A 21465-nucleotide genomic window follows, 5' to 3' on the forward strand; every position below is an offset into this window, starting at 1 on the left:
TATATATATAGTGATGTTTCTGGTTAAACAAAAAGCATCAGGTTCAGAAATACTGGAGCTGAATATCTAGTTTTGAGACACTTAATAGAAGAAGTATTCAAAATTCTTTTCTACAGTCTACAGTATTCTCTTTTGTCTTGAGTCAAAATAAACATGCAGTCACAACATCATTAAAAATATACAGCTCCAGTTTTACAAATACTGGTTTTTATTGGACAGGAAGAGTATGAAATACTGAATCTGAAAAGTAACTAGTTTACTGTTGCTGTCAGGTAAAAGTACGATATTAGTACAGTATAGAGGTATTGTGCAGTAAAAACACAGATGTTTATATATCATGTCTATTGTCTATCATCAGTTTCCTTTGCCAGATAAGACGCTTCTACTTCTTCTACTTCTTTTTTCATGCAGTGAAACAGCGCCCTCTGAAGGTTGTGTACCATGTTTGACCACACAAACACACACCGGTTAACACGAGGCAGCCTCACCTGAAGACAGGTGAAGGCGACAAAAATATAAAAGAATCAAACGGTCAGAAACGGTGAATAAAATCTCCGTGAAGTCAGACGGTTATAATCTGTTGCCACAACAAACACAAACGTAAAAATGGCACGTTTACATGGAAGAAACAGGAGACGCTAGCCCGTATGTCGGTGCTAATGCTATTAGCTGTTAGCATCGATGGCGTTCGGCTAATGTGGGACATAAACGGATACTTCACATCCACGAAAGAAAGAAAAGAAAACGTCGACATCAAACGGTGAGTTACATTTATTTCTGTCTTTTCCCTGGTTCTTTTGGTTCAGTGTTTCTCTGCGGATGTTTGTGCGTTTACCTCATTGTCAAGCACAGTTAGCAAGTCATAAAATAAGAATATTGTATGTTACTGTGCCTATAAACCTAAGCTGTTGTGTTCTATTGATCTGTCTGCAGAGCTCTGATTGATCTATATAGTTTTTATTTATTGGTTGTTGAGTCACCTCACACGGTGTTTTCTGTTGTAGTTGCCCGTGAGAGCGTAACTTTGTGGTCAATGTGCTCATTTTGCGTCTCTTAGTGGCCATTTTGTGGTCGTTTTGTACCTGTGTGGTTGTCTCTTTGTATCGGTTTGTGGTTGTTCTGTGCCTCTGACTCTCTTCATGGTCGTGTTTGCATCTCTTTTGGTTGTTTTGGGTCTCTTTAAATCTTTTTGTGGTTGTGTTGCTTCTTTTGTTGGTCATTTGTTTTTGTCTCTGAGTTTGTTTGCATCTCTTTGTTGCCGTTTTGAGTCTCTTTGTATCATTTAGTGGTTGTTTTGAGTTTGTATCTGTGGCTGATCTATTTCTTGCTGTTTTGTGCCTCTTTGAATCTCTTTATGGTCGTTTTGTGTCCTTTTGCTGCATTTTTGTGTATTTTACCTGAGATCTGCGAACAATCACTACCTACAGAGACTCTGGTCCAGGGTCTTCCTGACCTCTGTCTGATCACTGGTCCATTCGTGTAGATTAGAGAGTGTAAGTCATGTATTTGATACATGCACTGATACTTTTCAATGAGGACATAAACCTTTAAATATCTGTGAATGTTGTTGGTGCTCAGCTCTTTATTTACACATTTATGTTGCTCATTAAATTATACATTATACTGGGATAAGTTATTATTTTCCAGCAGGAATAATTCAACAGTGTTGTTCTGGACTAATGCAGGATGAAGCTGCCATGATGTGTTAAAGCACAACATGAAGAGATGCAGCCTTGTTATTCAGGTGATGTGAATAAAATGTAATGAAAACCTGTCCAGCTAAGGCCTTTGGAAACAGTTTAATAAAACGTACCACTGATTTATGTGTTCAGACACTTCAGTCTCCCTGAACTCTACAGGCCTCTTCACGTCTTTTACTGCATAAGTTGACTTTTTAATTTGCTTTTTGGTGAAATGAAGTCCTTGGTAGTCTTCTGATATTCTGTGATACTTTTGTTCCTGTCTTCGTCAGGTGTCAGCTTCTCACAGCAGTATTAAAACAAACAAACAAATAAACTCCCCTAACTGCACTCAACCATTACAAACATGCTCTATAAAAATTCTAGATCTTCATGAACCTTTAATGTGTAAATCCTTCAAATACTCTGAGGTTTGGACTGTTGTCTGACTGTTTCTTTTAAGTGACCCTGAAAGGATTAAAACCCAACTGATCAATTGATTGGAGGGATTTGTTGATCAGTGTGGCCTTGATAGATTAGTAGTAGTAGTAGTATTATTATCTATGAGCTAATTGAACTAGCCTAACTGTGGGGTGTGGATGAGGTTTGCGGTTCCATCCTCCCATATCGCGATAAAATATTTCCGATGTTTATATCATGGTTTTGGACAAAATAATGATGTTAGGGATGGGTATAATTAATCAATGATCAATTATTGTCCACTAAGAATTTTGTCCATCATGTGGAATTTAATAGATTTGTTTGTATCAGTGATTTTGTGTCGTGTGTCTTTAGGTAATATAATGATTTTTACTACGTGGTGGCGACCAGCAGGAGCCGCTGTTAAAGTTTAAGAGGTTAAACTGAGCTGCCTTCGAGCTGTCAGAGAAATTGAAGGTAAACATGAAGAGAGCAGGAGAAGATTTCCAGCTGAGAAATAGCGAGGCTCAATTAAACATTGCGATGTTGTGAATAATTACAACACAACACGACCCCAGTGATGAATGCTTCGACTTGCTGCCTTTATGAGGCTGCAGATGTTGGTTGTTTTAGTTCAACTCTAAAGACTTTGTTTAAGTGGATTTTTGGACAATCAAAAACACACTTTCTTTAGCAGCCCATTTTCAGCCATAGGCATTTTCAGTATAAAAAAGATTAATCAGTAATTTATCATTAATTTTCCTGATGATTGAGGAAATTTCTCCTCAAGTCAATATATTTTGAAATAGATTCAGATTTGGTTTGTAGGAGGAGGACAGTCTATGGGTTTGACTTTCATACTAACAAACTGTCACAATGAGCAGCTGCAGTTTTTAATTTTTAAACTTATTCAGCTTTTATTTCCATGAAAGTCGACACTTGCACTGAACTTTATTTTGTCTGTAGTAAATAAACAGGATTTAATAATTAAACACTGATGCTGTAAAGAGGGAATTAACATCTGTTTGTGATAATGTGATCTGAAATAGAAGCTGAGAAATCCCCCTCCAGCTCCACATGAACCTCCTCTGTTGCACTGGATTGCATTATCCTGCACCAGTGTTCACATTATTGTGTCCACCCCATGTGTTTGATCCCCAGCAGACCTTAAACAGACTGCAGCACAGGTGGTGTTTGAACACAAGGGGGCAGCACAGGCTCAGAGGAGGAGACCCAGGCGGCAGTTACCTAATCTCATCTGAACAGAACAGACTGAGACTCTGACGTCAGATAAATCTGACAAACTGGTTTCTAGTCTGGATTTTACTGTCAGATCGGGAGCGTTCACTTACTACTGTTTTAAATCCTAAACTATAGTTCATTTGTACCATTTGTTTTTGTTGGGTTTGACTAATTTTGACCAGTTAAATAGGAGCCAGAGCTTTTAATCAGATCAGAGATACTTCACTGAAAATAAACACAGCAGCAGATGTCTATGAATTGTTTCGTTTGAATACTCGACTATTTCACTAGAACTGAGTAAATGTTTGTGGAAGTGTAGTGCAACCATGAGGAGTAGAGGCAGAAACAGTGTTAGTCTGTCAATCAGTAATTGAATTATCCATAAGAATCTACACTACCTGGCCACTTTATTAGGTACACCTATCAATACATGAGAGGTGTAAATCACAAGTTCCATCATGATATGAAATTTAATTGATTCAGTGAACAATGATCTGATGTTTACTGATATCACAAACTCTGCTACGATGGGATTTCGATTCAATGAGATGATATCATCTGCTGATTTAACACAGTCACTTCCATTCATAATAAAATCACAAACAGCAACTAAAATATCATCTGACATTTTTATTCCTGAGCTTCAATCAGACATTAAAATGAAAAACAACCTTCTCTTTGAATAAAAATAGACCTGTTCACTATGAAGAGCCACAGTCTGATAAACTGACCTTTAATTTTTTCACGTTTTATTGTGTAAACCTAACTAACAAAAGTTTTTTTTAGAAAGTTTACGATTCTGTGTCGTTGATTACAGCCTCACCTGTAGAAGGATCAGTTTGGTTTCTGAGCAGAGACTTGTACAGTTTATTAAAGACATTTATGTTGACACTGATTTCTAAAGCTTAAAGTCCAAAGGGATGAAACGCATCGTCGTGCATCGAGATATCGAATCGAATCCTGAGATCAGTAAAGATGAACAGACCTACTGCACCTACATGATTGATAAAAAAAAGGTTCCTGGAGTTTGAAGTAGAAAGTTTTCTGCTTGGTGGAGAAAACAGACGACTCTTCTCCACCAAATTATCTCCAGTTCATGAACTGGTTCTGTTCTGGATCCTTTGAACCTTTTGTTGGTCCCTGTTTGGAACCAACACTTCTCAGTTTCTGAAACACTTTATTTTTGGTTGAAATGCTCCGAACGATTCAAAGTGGATGAACCAGAATGTTCCATGTCGTTGGAAAAGGGGTGAAACAGGAACCAAGAGTTAGGACCTGAGTAACATCAGTCTGCCGGCACAGCAACATTTCTACGAGTCTTTTTTTTTGTACTGTTTTTGTTGTGTTACCCCGCTTGGCTCTGCAGAGAAGAACCAGGCTACTGGTGGAATCAATAGACTAAATTCAACTCATTAGACGCTCTGTGGGTGATTCAGAGTTCCCTCAGTGTGTGGCTTTTGATTATGAAAACTATCTGCCTGTTTTTTCCTCATTATCTGCCTTTCTCTTTCCGTCTTGCAGCTGTACACAACCTCAGCCTCTCCTCTGTGAGCTGGTGTTACAGCGATATAGGCAGGAAATGGAAAGGCTGATGAAATATTAATGCGGAATCATGGGAGGTCCAATGAAATCCATTAGGAGGCTCAAATCAATGGGAGGAGTAAGCAAAGCCAGACTCCCCCCTCCCCCAGCTGACCCTGATGAGAATAACAGTGGTGGAAATATAAAGTATGCAGCAGTGAATACGTGGTAGAAATATGAACATTACTGTCCTTAATAAAAAAACACAAGATGATTCGACTCAACTAGAACCAAGGTTGCCTGAAGCTGGAGAGCAGGACCTCGCAGTGAGGCTTCAGGATAAACCTGAGGGATGTGAGGTGATTTAAGACGACAGGAAGGAAGAGGATGACTCGCCGAGTCCGCCATGCCAGAAGTGACGTAGCTAAAATATTTGGGAGGTGAAGCTGTATGAGTTCATGTTTTGATGTGAGCGTGTGCAGCAGCTGTTCTCAGTGTCCAGGTTCACTGTTCCTGATCAATACTGCACCGAATCCAAAGACATTTATCTCGATCAATTATTCATTTTACAAAACATGAACCATGTTCAAACATATTGGTGTTATCTGTTTTGGTTTTACCTCCAGTTGTTGGATCATAATGTTTGTGCTTTATTGTTTAAATACAGGCTGTTTAAAACGTGTAGTTGTTCTATACGACTGGAACTGTTGAATATTAACAGATAAATTGTAAACTCTGATCCGTCGATTCAGTGATCAACGATCTGACAGCATTGAACCAAAATGAAAACATTGATCAGTCATCAGACATATTCTAACGTCCTTCACCGAGCAGAGCACAGAGACGTCAGCTGGTTTCATCACAACTTTTATTAAACACAATAACACAAGCTGACAAAAACCAAAGCCCAGCTCCATACAGGAGTCAGGTTTACACAATATCCTGCTTTAATGTGACAAATATGAATTTAACGTCCTTTCAGTTTTCTTTTACAGAATGTGAAAAATTAAAGCTGTTTATCAGACTGTGGCTCTTCATAGTGAACAGGTCTGTTTTTATTCAAAGAGAAGGTTGTTTTTCATTTAAATGTCTGGAGCTCAGGACTAAAAACGTCAGATGATATTTTAGTTGCTGTTTGTGATTTGATATGAATGGAAGTGACTGTGTTAAATCAGCAGGTGACAGGTGTTTTCTGAACTTCTAATCTGACCTGAAAACTCTTATAAACTCTCAGTGTCAAAGTGTTAAAGTCCTCAGATGAGCAGAGAAGAACAAAACGCTGCAGAGATGCTCTGAGGTGAAAATGTTTGTCTCTGGTAACTGATGCAGAATCAGTGGAGACGTCTGAGCTCAGCTTTTCCACATCTACATACAACTCATCAGCCTTTTCCCAGTGCAGCAGAAATGTACACCGGCACTTAGGTAGAAATACTAACACCACAGTGTAACTAAGTACTCAGTTTCAATGTGTGTAGCTATAATCAGGAAAATGTGCTTACGTTATAAAAGTGAAAGTGCTTAATGCAGGAAATGGCTCCTGTGAGTGTTTTACTGTCAGTGTTGGTTTAACTGGAGCTGTTTCATGTTGGACTGTGATTAATGATTATCTTTATGGATTAATGTCTATGGATTATTTTCTGAATTAATTTATTTTGATGGTTTGGTTTATAAAATTTCAGAAAACTGTGACAACTGCGCACAGCTTGTTTTTTTTTTTTTTAACAAATAGTCCAAACAGAGTTAAACCTTTTCTCTGTTTGGCAACTCTTTTCTTTAAATCTGTTATTTGTCACCTAAACCTTTAGAAATGGTCTTTAACAGGCCCCAGTGTCGATGTAAGTGGATAAGAATATTTACAAGTCTCTATTAAAGCACAGTATTTGTTTTAACTTTTCCTCTGAGGACTTATTCCTCTGATGTCCAGGAAAGTGACGCAAATATGAAGAGTTAGAAACAGAGTTTGGTTTGGTTTGTTACAGAGTGCTTCCTGCTGCAGAAGGAGAAGAGGATCATGGGTAATATACACAGCTGGGCTGTGTTTCAGCTCAACAGAGATCAACAGATTGATAGGAGGCAGCAGGGGGTGCTGCTGCTCAATGAAGTTACATCTTGTTGCTTTAAATATTTTTGCTTTGGTTGGATTTTAGCAGCAGGACTGTGTTTCCAGAGGTTTTACCGAGTAAACCAACGTCAGTCTAAAGGTGTGGAGGAAAAGAGAGACGTAGTACTTCAACAGGAAAACCTCACTTCCTCCCTTATTGGTGGTCAAATCTGTGTGTAAACTCGTGGACAAACATTAAGAAAGGAGACGACAGCAGGAGACGTTTTTCTTTTGAAGCTTTCCTCTGAAAGAGAAACAACAGACGTGACAGTGTGGCGCACAAACTGAACAATATCACAGATTTCTAACGAGCCTGAAGAGGAGATGGGGTTCACTGCTGATGCTGATGAATGCTCGCTAAATATCACAGCTGTCTGTGGAGCAGGGCAGGAGATGATGGAGGACGCAGAGAGAGGAGAAGATGAACAGGGAGAGAGGAGGAGGTGGGTGAACGGGACAAGTTGTGATGAGGTGGAGGAGGAGAGCATTATTTTTGGGATGAGGAGGAGGAAAGTTTAAGGAAAAGGACGAAGAAGAGGGAAACATGAGGAGGGAGAGGAGGATGGATGGAAAAAGTCAAGGAGACAGTAGAAGCAGGTGTGGAGGAGGTGGAGGAGGTGGGTGGATGTCTTCTGATCAAAGGATGGAGCAGAAGGAGAGAGAATGGAGGATGATTTGAAGCTTGTGCCAGAGAAGAAGCAGAAGAAGGACGGAGGCAGAGAGGACGTCAGAGGTCTGAAGAAAGAAAGATTTGGAATGAAGATGAAGAGGAGGATGAAAAGGATCACGGATCAATAAACCTGATCAGAAGCTGATTCTTTAATGTGTTTTGTTTTATTTAAGACAGCTGGGCTGATCTGGGTTTGTCTGGAGCGACTCTGAGCTCTGACACCAGGACGTCAGTCAGAAAAATCCCCTTTCATCATCAGTTTAACTCGACCTCGATCAGAAAACATCAAGGTCAAGGAAAGACGCGAAGGAGAATTCATGAAGAATTAGAAAAAGAGAATTGGACTGCTCTTACACTTTGTTTATAAAAGATAAATCTCAGTTTATAAACATCAGTTACTCAGAGGAAACAACAACAAAATATTGTTCGAAATAAAAACAAACAGGATTGAAATATTGAAATAATATAAACATGGAAGTAGAGGAAGTTGAGCCATTAAAATAATGATGAAATAAAAATATGGAATTGAGCGACAGGTCAAACAGTAAACAGGAGCTCTGTTGTGTCTGCTGTGGTGAAACTACGACGGTGCGTCACTTTAAACGCTGCTGCTGTTGCAAGGAATTGTGGGACGTCATTCATTCTTTATTGCAGTAAATCACTAATTTAAACCAAACTTAGTAAAATGACATTCAGCATGATTAGAACGACATAAAATATCAGTAATTTAAGAAGATTAACATCAGTTTTGAAGATCATCAAAACAAGATCATGTTTTTTTCAGAGGATGTAAAATATTTTCAAATCTTCAAGGTGATGGGCGCCACATTTAGCATCATGGGAGGACGTGGTAGAAACGACCTTTAAGAGGAAAAAACTTTGATATAGAAGCCAAATCCAAAGGTGTGTCCAGTGGACGTTGGCTGTTGAGGTTTTATTTGAAGGTAAAGTCGGTTCGTGTTGCTTGTTAGGTTGAGGCTCAGCCGGTTTGTTTGGTTGTTAAGCAACAGGAAACGTTCAGAGCTTTGTGCAGAAAACATGAGAGATTTATTTAGCTGATATTCAGTGAATGATAGAGCAGAGTTAACATTACTTTCACTGGGGTGTTTTTACTTGTGCAGCTGCCGCATGGCCCCCCAGTGAGGAGTTAACTGAGTGAGGACGGGGTTAATGAACGTCAAAGAGCAGAGATAAAATATGTGGTGACAAGTCCCACAAATAACAATAATTATTTTTAAAATTCTGAAAGCCAATATTAAAGACTCAGATCGTAACCAGAGCCAAAAACCTCCATCGGAACGTCCTGAAAAAGAAATGAAATTAGGAGGAGACGAGGAAGGAGAAGGAAGGACTAGACATGGGACGATATGAAAATTTAATGTCACAATTATTTTGGACAAAATAATTGCGATTAACAATATTATTGTGATAATCATGAAAATATACTTTAAACTCTGAAAATGGCTCCAAAACACACTGAAAATCATACATCGTCCCATCTCTAGTTTGGACAGAGGAAGAATAATTGGGAGACAATGAAGAGGAGCTGTTGATGGAAGAAAATAAGTGGAATAAGGAGGTGAAGAGGAAACAGGAATACAGGATTCAATGGTGGAAATATTGTGGAGTGAGAAAGGAGGATGACATCTGAGATAATACAGCAGAGAAAAAAGGGGGGAGAGGATTATTGGATGGGATGAAGAGTCTGAGGAAGAGAGAGAAAGGGGGGATTATTCTGGAATGAGGAGGGAAGGAGGAGGATGAGGAGAACGATGACGACGAGGAAGGAGCAACCAGGAAGGAGTGGGAGGATAAGACTGATGGCTCGCAGTGTGGCACGCCGACAAAGAAACACAAAAGATTCCTCATCCGAGCCGGAGAGAGAAGGATGGGTCGGGCCGCTGATGAATGGTGGTTAAATATCACAGCTGTCTGCAGCTCGGAGGGGAGGAGGAGGAGGGAGGAGGTGATGGAGGTGAAGGAGGGAGAAGATAATCTGAAGCAAAGAGAGGAACCAAACCAAGTAAAAGTGGAGGAGCAGGAGTTGGTTTTTTAGGAGGAACCGGAAGGAGTAGGAGTTGGCGACACAGCATGGAGTACAGTCAGAACAATACAGGAGCTTTTTAACCAGCGGCAGAGACGTGGTTAGCTGCTGATGAATGGTGGTTAAATGTCACTGCTGTCTACAGGAGATGAGGAGGAGGAGGAGGAGGAGGAGGTGTAGATGCAGGAATAGAAGCTGGTGGATGAGTGGTTAATGGATATTTTGCTTCCTGTTAGTAACTGTTTTTAACAACAGGTCCTCGAGTTCAGAGAAGAAAAGACAAAAGTTTCTTATTTCAAGGCAACAACTGTCAATTCATTGATTCTTATCATCCAGCTGTAAGAGCTAACGTTAGCGTTTCCAGCTGAAAAACAAGAACTCTGGAAGTTTAAGTTAATAGAAACCTGATGATGTGATATCCTGCCAAAAAAGTGAGGGTAAAGTTTTTTAAAAAACTTCATCTAAACTTTCTCTACATGGAGAAACAGACCAGATCTTGAAGTTATTTAGGGTTAACTTCTTTCTTGCATTGACCACTGCTGAAAAAAAACCCCATTATTAGCTTAGTGGTATCTTCTAGGTCTTTCCAGGATTTTCCAGAAACTTTCCATGGGAAGATAAGCTGGGGAAGTTGAAAATTTTCCATGGGATTTAGTGGAAATTTACAGGAAATTTGGGGCAATTTAAATAAGAATAAACACATTTTTAAAATGACATTTTAGACTTTGATTTGTTTGTGAGTAAAACTTCCTTCATCCAACAACAAAAAACATGTGGTTTGTTCGGGATCCACAAACTTTGAAAGCTCCACTTCGACAACGCTCAGAGGAAACACATCGTCTCAATTTTATGAATTTTGTTTTGTTGTCGAATTTATCAGCAAAAACAGAAAAACAATTCACTCTGCAAACATTTTTATCTCTCTGTGTGGTCTCTGGGATGAAACCTTTTCAGCTGATTGTAAAGATTTGTTGTGTTTCCATCTTTGTTGGTACCAACCATCTTAATCTGGACTTAATCTGGTCGGTTTTAACATAACTAAACCACTTCCATATAATCGACGTGCTGTGACCTTTGTTGTCAACAGTTTCCTGTTCAGAGGATAATGTTAGTTCTTCATTTTCGAGCCTCTCTTTGGTTCCACTCATATTTCTTTATGCTGGTAGGTCCAACAGCTCAGCTCCAGGTGCAAAATCTTTTATTCTTTTGAAATTATCTTCAGGTCCTAGTTCGTCCAAATCTGCTTTAATAAGGCTCAGAAATCTGTAAACACTGAGCAGTTTTCCTTTTAATACAGTCTCAGACTCTGAACAGATGAATGAATCGGGGTCAGTTCTTGTATTAACACATGATGAGGAGTTCACAGAGACGAACAGAGCCACACTGCTTTCCATAATGCCTCATTATATCACACATAATAAATGTTTGAGTTTTTCCAGGTCATTTTCTCCTTGAATAAAATTTACAGCTGCGTATTAGAGAGCTGAAAAACCTTTCACAGGATCCTTAGAGTCATCGGTCCAAACGATTGAACCCATATACTCATTACCTCGGTGTGTGATTTCACAACCTTAATGCAGTGAAACAATATTTTATGAAGAGGAACAGTTCATTTTCACCAAAGATTTAACTCTCAGGCTTGATAACATTTTAATAATATGTTTGATATTTATTCATGGTTTCATCTTCCTGAGAGAGGAACATAGGTTTTAGTTATCCACTTATTTTCTGTGGTACTGTTACTTATCAATGGAGTCTGGTATTGATATATAGTGATGTTTCAAGTCAAATGAAAAGGATGTCAATATAAAACCTACAAAAATAATATGACATGATAAGTCTATTTAGTCTTCAGATTTTGTGCTGCAATCAATCAGATGTGGTAAAATCAAAATATTATCACCACCAGACTCCATTGAGAGAAACAGGAATTTTACTGGGAGCTGCTGGAATACCACTGCCTCCATCTGTTAGTGTGTCTGTGTTACTGTGTGAGTTTCAGTGGTGGAAGAAGTAATCAGATACTTTACATAAAAGTAAAAGTACCACACAGTAACACAAACACACCAACAGATGGAGGCAGTGGTATTCTAGCAGCTTGCAGTAAAATTCCTGTTTTTCTCAATGGAGTCTGGTACTGATATATAGAGATGTTTCTGGTTAAACTAAAAAGATCTTTACCTTTTAATAAAAAGCTCTGTAGGAATCCTATCATAATGTTGTCAGACACTTAGAATAACAATCTGAGTCTGTCAGTGACAAAAATAAGAACTTTAGAGGACGTATTTTAATGCGAACAGTTGCTGTTGTTAAGTTATTTTCAGTCTGTATTGTAGCTGATTTGAGAGACGGATTCCTCGGTTGGACTCGGCCTTTGTCGTGGGTTACTTGATACCTCAGCCTGAGGCCGTGGCTCAGTGTCGGCAGATGGTGGCTTTAGAGGAGGAGCTGCTGGTTCAAGAGGGCGAATATCCAACCTCCCTCTAATCCACTCAACTCCTAAGCTTCACCTCCTCTCTGATTTCTGCTCTCTGTCAAATTGTGTTATCTCCTCTTCCTCCGCAGTCCCTCAGGAATAACCATAAAAATCCCATTTCCAATACTTTTTTCATTAAAACTTTTCTTTGTCTCTACAACGCCATTTTATTCAGCCCCAAATGACACATACTATCTTCCACCCCCTGAATTAATTATCCGTCTATCCGTTTATCTGTTCACCTACAGCATCTATCCATCTCTCCATCCTCCTCCTTCCTTCTGTCTTCATTTGCCCTCTCTCAAATCCTATTATCTCTGTGTCCTTCTCATTCCCCCATGGACCCTTTAGTCTGACCTGAGGACAGCTGTTTGAACTCGTGACTGCACCAGGAAACTCATGTGTGTCGCACTCCTTTACCTCTGAACGACCTGAGCATCAAACTCACACATTTAACCAGCGTGCTGTTGAAAACGGTGGCCTTTATAGTTTTATTTATTTAACCTTTATTTTACCAGTAGAGTCTCTTAAATTAGCAACTGTTTCTTTCCATTTTCTCAACTCCTAAAATTTAGTAGCGGATTAAAATGCTCACGAATTAGCTGAATTTCTGGAAATTCTGTTAAAAATTTTATGAAAATCTTGACAAATATCTGAACCAAATCTTAAGCTGGGCACACTACTAACAGATTTTTAAAATCTTAACCGATGTAGAAAACATGAGAGAGCACACATACGACGACAGATAACGTCAGATTGTAACAGTTGTGTTCTTATAGTGTGCAATGTGCAGAGAGACGACCAACACAGCCACACCACACACTAACGGATTCACCACCAACAACCAGAGTCTGGACTCTCACAACTCCACATCTGACCATGTCAGAGGAAACAAACATGGCGGACGACGAGCAGGAAGAAGTGATGATGGTGGTTTCTCTCCTTTTAACAGAAAAATGAACACAGAACATGTTTAATATCCATCGGGGCTGCTCAGTTCGTATTCAGAGCAGATCAGGGAGGGTAAGATCAGTCTGAACACACCTCACACCACAGGAGAATCTGATAAGATCATCTTTACAACCATCAGATAATCAGACCTGATGACTCTGATCAGGAGGATCGTCCTGATTATCTTGTAGTGTGTACCCTGCCTCATGATGGTGCTAGAAGAGACGTCAGTCTGACTCTCCCTCCCCCCTCCTTCTCCCTCCCCCTTAAAGATGTGATGGATGCTTCTCATTTCCAGATGATATTTGTTCGTTTGTGCCTGTTTCTCTCCCTCCTCCACCCTAACTTGACATTTGTGTATCAAAGCAAATGTCATATATAAGTACCCCCCACCCCCACTTCCTGCCCCCATCCTCCCCCATCCTGCTGTGTGTCTGTGTGACCCCCCCCCCCCAAAAAAAAAGATAAAGCCAGTGTTTGTGTGGCTGAAATTTCCTGCTGCATCAGCACCTTTAAACTGAGCAAGAAGCAGCAGGCGGATTGTGTTGCCCCCCCCCCCCCCACACACACACACACACTTCTTCACTTTTTTTATTGCAACAACTACCCATATCTATCACCCCACCCCACCCCACCCCCCCCAACCTGTCAGTCGTGATGGATCAGGTCTTGTGATTGCCTTGTCAGACCTCTGGAGCATCTGCCCCTCTGGGACTGTGGTGTTTTTGAGAGTGTGTGTCTGTTCATGTCTTTGTGTGTGTGTGTGTGTGTGTTCTCTCAGTTGATTGGATTGGATTGCATTTACAGGCAGAAAGGCTGGATGGATGAACAAGGCACCGTCAGTCAGGCCAAGCCCTCCATCCCTCCATCGCTGCCCAGCTCAGACATAAGCTGTGTGTGTGTGTGTGTGTGTGGTGTGTGTTTGTGTGCGTGTGCGTTTCCCTGTAGATACCATGTCCTTTTTCTTCCTCACAGAAATCCAGATAAGCACTTTCTTTATTCTGCACACTGTGAACAAACCGACATGTTCCAGTCACCTCCAGTTTCTCTGAGCTGTGCATTTGCACCTGAAGGCATCATTCAGTCTCTCCTAATATATTTTTGTATTGATCTATTGATGTATTGATGTTCTGAGTTGCTTTTTTGTTAAACAGATCCGTTTACATTTTACTTTAGTTAGCAGAAAGTATAATGTGCCTCTGCCTGTTCTCTGAAATCCTGCTGTAACCTGACGTTTGTTATTTCTTCTTCTGGCTTTCAGCTTAAAGGTCCCATATTTTACACTTATCTGGTGTTTTAGTTTTGATCTCTGTAATAAGACATTTCTCACGTTTTTAAGCAGAGTTTCAGAATAGTTTTACATGTCCTCTCTCGTGCTTCTCTATGCAGCTCCAGATCAACCACAGCTTAACAGACTGTAACTAATACTCACCTGTAAATGTGAGAAAATGTGTAGTCAGCACTGAAATGAGCCAAACAGACAGTGAAATTTGGACTAAAATGCTCTGTTGTTTTACAGAGAATAAATAAATAAACTTGAGCCACTGGAGTGGTTTGACTCTACTCGGTCCTGCCAGTGTTGTGCTGTTTATTTTGACTTGACTTACATCTGTTATCCCGTCATTATGGCAGAGAGACTGAGTTGAAGCCAGCGTGGAGAGCTGTTAGCTGAGGAGTGCACATGTTTGAAGCAGCTGCTCATCACAGAGCTGGCTCTCTCTAACACTGTTGTTAATTTACAGCTGATTTATTGACGCCCATATTCTTCTGTAATCAAACAGCTCCACGCTAAACGTCAGCGCCGGCTGTGGCTCAGGCGTTGCCCTCGGCCAGGAGAAATTAAGACAGGAAGCAGATTGTTTGTGAAGGATTTACCATGTTTGACCTCTGACCTTTTCCTTTTCAATGTTTTTATGTTTTATTGGTCTCATTACCATGTTTTTGTATTGATCATTTTCCTTTGTATGTTTCTCTTTGATTTCCTCCAGGTGTCACCACTTCGTCAACAACATCGTCCGCGATCACAGAGAGTCTTTGTAAAATGAAGAAGTTGTTTGAGACCAGGACAGAGGCCTCCAGGTAATTCACAAACAGCTTTACATCAACTGTCAAACACATTAGTGAGGCATCAAAAATGTTCAAAAAACGTCATAGTATAATAAAGTGTAAAAAATTGTCAAAAAATGGCCACATTTTCTGGTTCAGCTGTGATGTTGAATATTTCTCTGTGCTTTCATGGTTAAACTGTTGATGAGGAATAGGTAGCAGTGTATTGATCATTTTCCTTTGTATGTTTCTCTTTGATTCCCTCCAGGTGTCTCCACTTCGTCAACGACATCGTCCATGATCGCAGAGACATGGTCCATGATCGGAGAGACATTGTTGAGGATGAGGGAGACATCGTCCACGATCAGAGACATTGTCCACGATCGCAGAGACCTTGTCAAAGATGAGAGAGATGTTGTCCTTGATCAGAGACATTGTCCCATGCTTCGTAGAGACCTTGCGATAGAATCGGCGGAGACGGGGGTCACCGATTTGACGGCACTGCCCGCGATCATGGAGACATTTGTTGATGGTCACAGAGACACCGTCTATGATCTCAGAGACATCGTCCACGATCATAGAGACATCGTCCATGAATCACAGAGACTTTGTCCATAATCTCAGAGACATTGTCCGCGATCACAGAGACGTAGTCCACAATCACAGAGAGTCTTCGTACAATGAAGAAGTTCTTTGAGACCAGGACAGAGGCCTCCAGGTAATTCACAAACAGCTTTACACCAACTGTCCAACACAGAGCACTGACATTGTTTATGTTCTGTATTCAATATATCAGAAATGTGTAATAATAGAAGTAATCTCCTGTATAAAAATAATGTATAAGTAATCTGTATTAATAGAGGCAATGTAGACGTAATTAGCATTATCAGAAGTAAGACGTCAAAATAAACGTTACATGTCAGAGTATAATAAGGCATAAAAAAACACCAAAAAATGACATAGTATAGTATGGCGTCAAAAACTGTAAAAAAAAATGTCATAGTATAGTATGGCGTAAAAAACCACTAAAAAATGTTGTAGTATAGTATGGCGTCAAAAAACGCCAAAAATTGACATAGTATAGTATGGTGCCAAAAACTGTAAAAAAAAATGTCATAGTATACTATGGCGTCAAAAATGGCCACATTTTCTGATTCAGCTGTAATGGTGAATATTTCTCTGTGCTTTCATGGTTAAAGTATTGATGAGGAATAGGTAGTAGAATATTTATAATTTTCCTTTGTATGTTTCTCTTTGATTCCCTCCAGGTGTCTCCACTTCGTCAACGACATCGTCCATCGATCGCAGAGACATGGTCCATGATCTGGAGAGACATTGTTGAGGATGAGGGAGACATCGTCCATGATCAGAGTCATTGTCCATGATCACAGAGACTTTGTCAAAGATGAGAGAGACGTTGTCCTTGATCAGAGACATTGTCCCATGCTTCGTAGAGACCTTGCGATAGAATCGGCGGAGACGGGGGTCACCGATTTGACGGCACTGCCCGCGATCATGGAGACATTTGTCAATGGTCACAGAGACACCGTCTATGATCTCAGAGACATCGTCCACGATCATAGAGACATCGTCCATAATCACAGAGACTTTGTCCATAATCTCAGAGACATTGTCCGCGATCACAGAGACGTAGTCCACAATCACAGAGAGTCTTCGTACAATGAAGAAGTTCTTTGAGACCAGGACAGAGGCCTCCAGGTAATTCACAAACAGCTTTACACCAACTGTCCAACACAGAGCACTGACATTGTTTATGTTCTGTATTCAATATATCAGAAATGTGTAATAATAGAAGTAATCTCCTGTATAAAAATAATGTATAAGTAATCTGTATTAATAGAGGCAATGTAGACGTAATTAGCATTATCAGAAGTAAGACGTCAAAATAAACGTTACATGTCAGAGTATAATAAGGCATAAAAAAACACCAAAAAATGACATAGTATAGTATGGCGTCAAAAACTGTAAAAAAAATGTCATAGTATAGTATGGCGTAAAAAACCACTAAAAAATGTTGTAGTATAGTATGGCGTCAAAAAACGCCAAAAATTGACATAGTATAGTATGGTGCCAAAAACTGTAAAAAAAAAATGTCATAGTATACTATGGCGTCAAAAATGGCCACATTTTCTGATTCAGCTGTAATGGTGAATATTTCTCTGTGCTTTCATGGTTAAAGTATTGATGAGGAATAGGTAGTAGAATATTTATAATTTTCCTTTGTATGTTTCTCTTTGATTCCCTCCAGGTGTCTCCACTTCGTCAACGACATCGTCCACGATCGCAGAGACATGGTCCATGATCTGAGAGACATTGTTGAGGATGAGGGAGACATCGTCCATGATCAGAGTCATTGTCCATGATCACAGAGACTTTGTCAAAGATGAGAGAGACGTTGTCCTTGATCAGAGACATTGTCCCATGCTTCGTAGAGACCTTGCGATAGAATCGGCGGAGACGGGGGTCACCGATTTGACGGCACTGCCCGCGATCATGGAGACATTTGTCAATGGTCACAGAGACACCGTCTATGATCTCAGAGACATCGTCCACGATCACAGAGACATCGTCCATAATCACAGAGACTTTGTCCATAATCTCAGAGACATTGTCCGCGATCACAGAGACGTAGTCCACAATCACAGAGAGTCTTCGTACAATGAAGAAGTTCTTTGAGACCAGGACAGAGGCCTCCAGGTAATTCACAAACAGCTTTACACCAACTGTCCAACACAGAGCACTGACATTGTTTATGTTCTGTATTCAATATATCAGAAATGTGTAATAATAGAAGTAATCTCCTGTATAAAAATAATGTATAAGTAATCTGTATTAATAGAGGCAATGTAGACGTAATTAGCATTATCAGAAGTAAGACGTCAAAATAAACGTTACATGTCAGAGTATAATAAGGCATAAAAAAACACCAAAAAATGACATAGTATAGTATGGCGTCAAAAACTGTAAAAAAAAATGTCATAGTATAGTATGGCGTAAAAAACCACTAAAAAATGTTGTAGTATAGTATGGCGTCAAAAAAACGCCAAAAATTGACATAGTATAGTATGGTGCCAAAAACTGTAAAAAAAAAAATGTCATAGTATACTATGGCGTCAAAAATGGCCACATTTTCTGATTCAGCTGTAATGGTGAATATTTCTCTGTGCTTTCATGGTTAAAGTATTGATGAGGAATAGGTAGTAGAATATTTATAATTTTCCTTTGTATGTTTCTCTTTGATTCCCTCCAGGTGTCTCCACTTCGTCAACGACATCGTCCATGATCGCAGAGACATGGTCCATGATCGGAGAGACATTGTTGAGGATGAGGGAGACATCGTCCATGATCAGAGTCATTGTCCATGATCACAGAGACTTTGTCAAAGATGAGAGAGACGTTGTCCTTGATCAGAGACATTGTCCCATGCTTCGTAGAGACCTTGCGATAGAATCGGCGGAGACGGGGGTCACCGATTTGACGGCACTGCCCGCGATCATGGAGACATTTGTCAATGGTCACAGAGACACCGTCTATGATCTCAGAGACATCGTCCACGATCACAGAGACATCGTCCATAATCACAGAGACTTTGTCCATAATCTCAGAGACATTGTCCGCGATCACAGAGACGTAGTCCACGATCACACAGTCTTTGTAAAATGAAGAAGTTGTTTGAGACCAGGACAGAGGCCTCCAGGTAATTCACAAACAGCTTTACACCAACTGTCCAACACAGAGCACTGACATTGTTTATGTTCTGTATTCAATATATCAGAAATGTGTAATAATAGAAGTAATCTCCTGTATAAAAATAATGTATAAGTAATCTGTATTAATAGAGGCAATGTAGACGTAATTAGCATTATCAGAAGTAAGACGTCAAAATAAACGTTACATGTCAGAGTATAATAAGGCATAAAAAAACACCAAAAAATGACATAGTATAGTATGGCGTCAAAAACTGTAAAAAAAAATGTCATAGTATAGTATGGCGTAAAAAACCACAAAAAAATGTTGTAGTATAGTATGGCGTCAAAAAACGCCAAAAATTGACATAGTATAGTATGGTGCCAAAAACTGTAAAAAAAAAATGTCATAGTATACTATGGCGTCAAAAATGGCCACATTTTCTGATTCAGCTGTAATGGTGAATATTTCTCTGTGCTTTCATGGTTAAAGTATTGATGAGGAATAGGTAGTAGAATATTTATAATTTTCCTTTGTATGTTTCTCTTTGATTCCCTCCAGGTGTCTCCACTTCGTCAACGACATCGTCCATGATCGCAGAGACATGGTCCATGATCGGAGAGACATTGTTGAGGATGAGGGAGACATCGTCCATGATCAGAGTCATTGTCCATGATCACAGAGACTTTGTCAAAGATGAGAGAGACGTTGTCCTTGATCAGAGACATTGTCCCATGCTTCGTAGAGACCTTGCGATAGAATCGGCGGAGACGGGGGTCACCGATTTGACGGCACTGCCCGCGATCATGGAGACATTTGTCAATGGTCACAGAGACACCGTCTATGATCTCAGAGACATCGTCCACGATCACAGAGACATCGTCCATAATCACAGAGACTTTGTCCATAATCTCAGAGACATTGTCCGCGATCACAGAGACGTAGTCCACGATCACAGAGAGTCTTCGTACAATGAAGAAGTTGTTTGAGACCAGGACAGAGGCCTCCAGGTAATTCACAAACAGCTTTACACCAACTGTCCAACACAGAGCACTGACATTGTTTATGTTCTGTATTCAATATATCAGAAATGTGTAATAATAGAAGTAATCTCCTGTATAAAAATAATGTATAAGTAATCTGTATTAATAGAGGCAATGTAGACGTAATTAGCATTATCAGAAGTAAGACGTCAAAATAAACGTTACATGTCAGAGTATAATAAGGCATAAAAAAACACCAAAAAATGACATAGTATAGTATGGCGTCAAAAACTGTAAAAAAAAATGTCATAATATGGCGTAAAAAACCACAAAAAAATGTTGTAGTATAGTATGGCGTAAAAAAACGCCAAAAATTGACATAGTATAGTATGGTGCCAAAAACTGTAAAAAAAAAATGTCATAGTATACTATGGCGTCAAAAATGGCCACATTTTCTGATTCAGCTGTAATGGTGAATATTTCTCTGTGCTTTCATGGTTAAAGTATTGATGAGGAATAGGTAGTAGAATATTTATAATTTTCCTTTGTATGTTTCTCTTTGATTCCCTCCAGGTGTCTCCACTTCGTCAACGACATCGTCCATGATCGCAGAGACATGGTCCATGATCGGAGAGACATTGTTGAGGATGAGGGAGACATCGTCCATGATCAGAGTCATTGTCCATGATCACAGAGACTTTGTCAAAGATGAGAGAGACGTTGTCCTTGATCAGAGACATTGTCCCATGCTTCGTAGAGACCTTGCGATAGAATCGGCGGAGACGGGGGTCACCGATTTGACGGCACTGCCCGCGATCATGGAGACATTTGTCAATGGTCACAGAGACACCGTCTATGATCTCAGAGACATCGTCCACGATCACAGAGACATCGTCCATAATCACAGAGACTTTGTCCATAATCTCAGAGACATTGTCCGCGATCACAGAGACGTAGTCCACGATCACACAGTCTTTGTAAAATGAAGAAGTTGTTTGAGACCAGGACAGAGGCCTCCAGGTAATTCACAAACAGCTTTACACCAACTGTCCAACACAGAGCACTGACATTGTTTATGTTCTGTATTCAATATATCAGAAATGTGTAATAATAGAAGTAATCTTCTGTATAAAAATAATGTATAAGTAATCTGTATTAATAGAGGCAATGTAGACGTAATTAGCATTATCAGAAGTAAGACGTCAAAATAAACGTTACATGTCAGAGTATAATAAGGCATAAAAAAACACCAAAAAATGACATAGTATAGTATGGCATCAAAAACGGTCAAAAAAAGTCATAGTATAGTATGGCATCAAAAAACGGTCAAAAAAAGTCATAGAAAGTATGGCATCCAAAAACGGTCAAAAAAAGTCATAGTATAGTATGGCATCAAAAATCACCTCAAAAAAAGTCATAGTATAGTATGGCATCAAAAACGGTCAAAAAAAGTCATAGTATAGTATGGTATCAAAAACGGTCAAAAAAAGTCATAGTATAGTATGGCATCAAAAACGGTCAAAAAAAAGTCATAGTATAGTATGGCATCAAAAATCACCCAAAAAGTATAGTATAGTTAGGCACAAAAAGTCTAAAAAAGTCATAGTATAGTATGGCATCCAAA

General features: G+C 39.6%; 1 long non-coding RNA gene across 3 annotated transcripts; it reads left to right on the top strand.

Moving 5' to 3' along the window:
• The first annotated feature begins 361 nt into the window (after window positions 1-361).
• Window positions 362-20856, top strand: LOC127139569 (uncharacterized). 3 transcript variants are annotated; one of them, XR_007809786.1, is made up of 7 exons: window positions 362-760; window positions 15093-15183; window positions 15419-15868; window positions 17420-17868; window positions 18422-18868; window positions 19420-19868; window positions 20415-20856. It is a non-coding gene; the product is annotated as an uncharacterized LOC127139569 (long non-coding RNA). The 3 variants fall into 3 exon arrangements; XR_007809787.1 differs by lacking the exon at window positions 18422-18868; XR_007809788.1 differs by lacking the exon at window positions 17420-17868.
• The last annotated feature ends 609 nt before the right edge of the window (window positions 20857-21465 follow it).

The sequence above is a fragment of the Lates calcarifer genome, unplaced genomic scaffold (assembly GCF_001640805.2).
Source record: "Lates calcarifer isolate ASB-BC8 unplaced genomic scaffold, TLL_Latcal_v3 _unitig_1631_quiver_445, whole genome shotgun sequence".
Lineage (NCBI taxonomy): Eukaryota > Metazoa > Chordata > Actinopteri > Centropomidae > Lates > Lates calcarifer.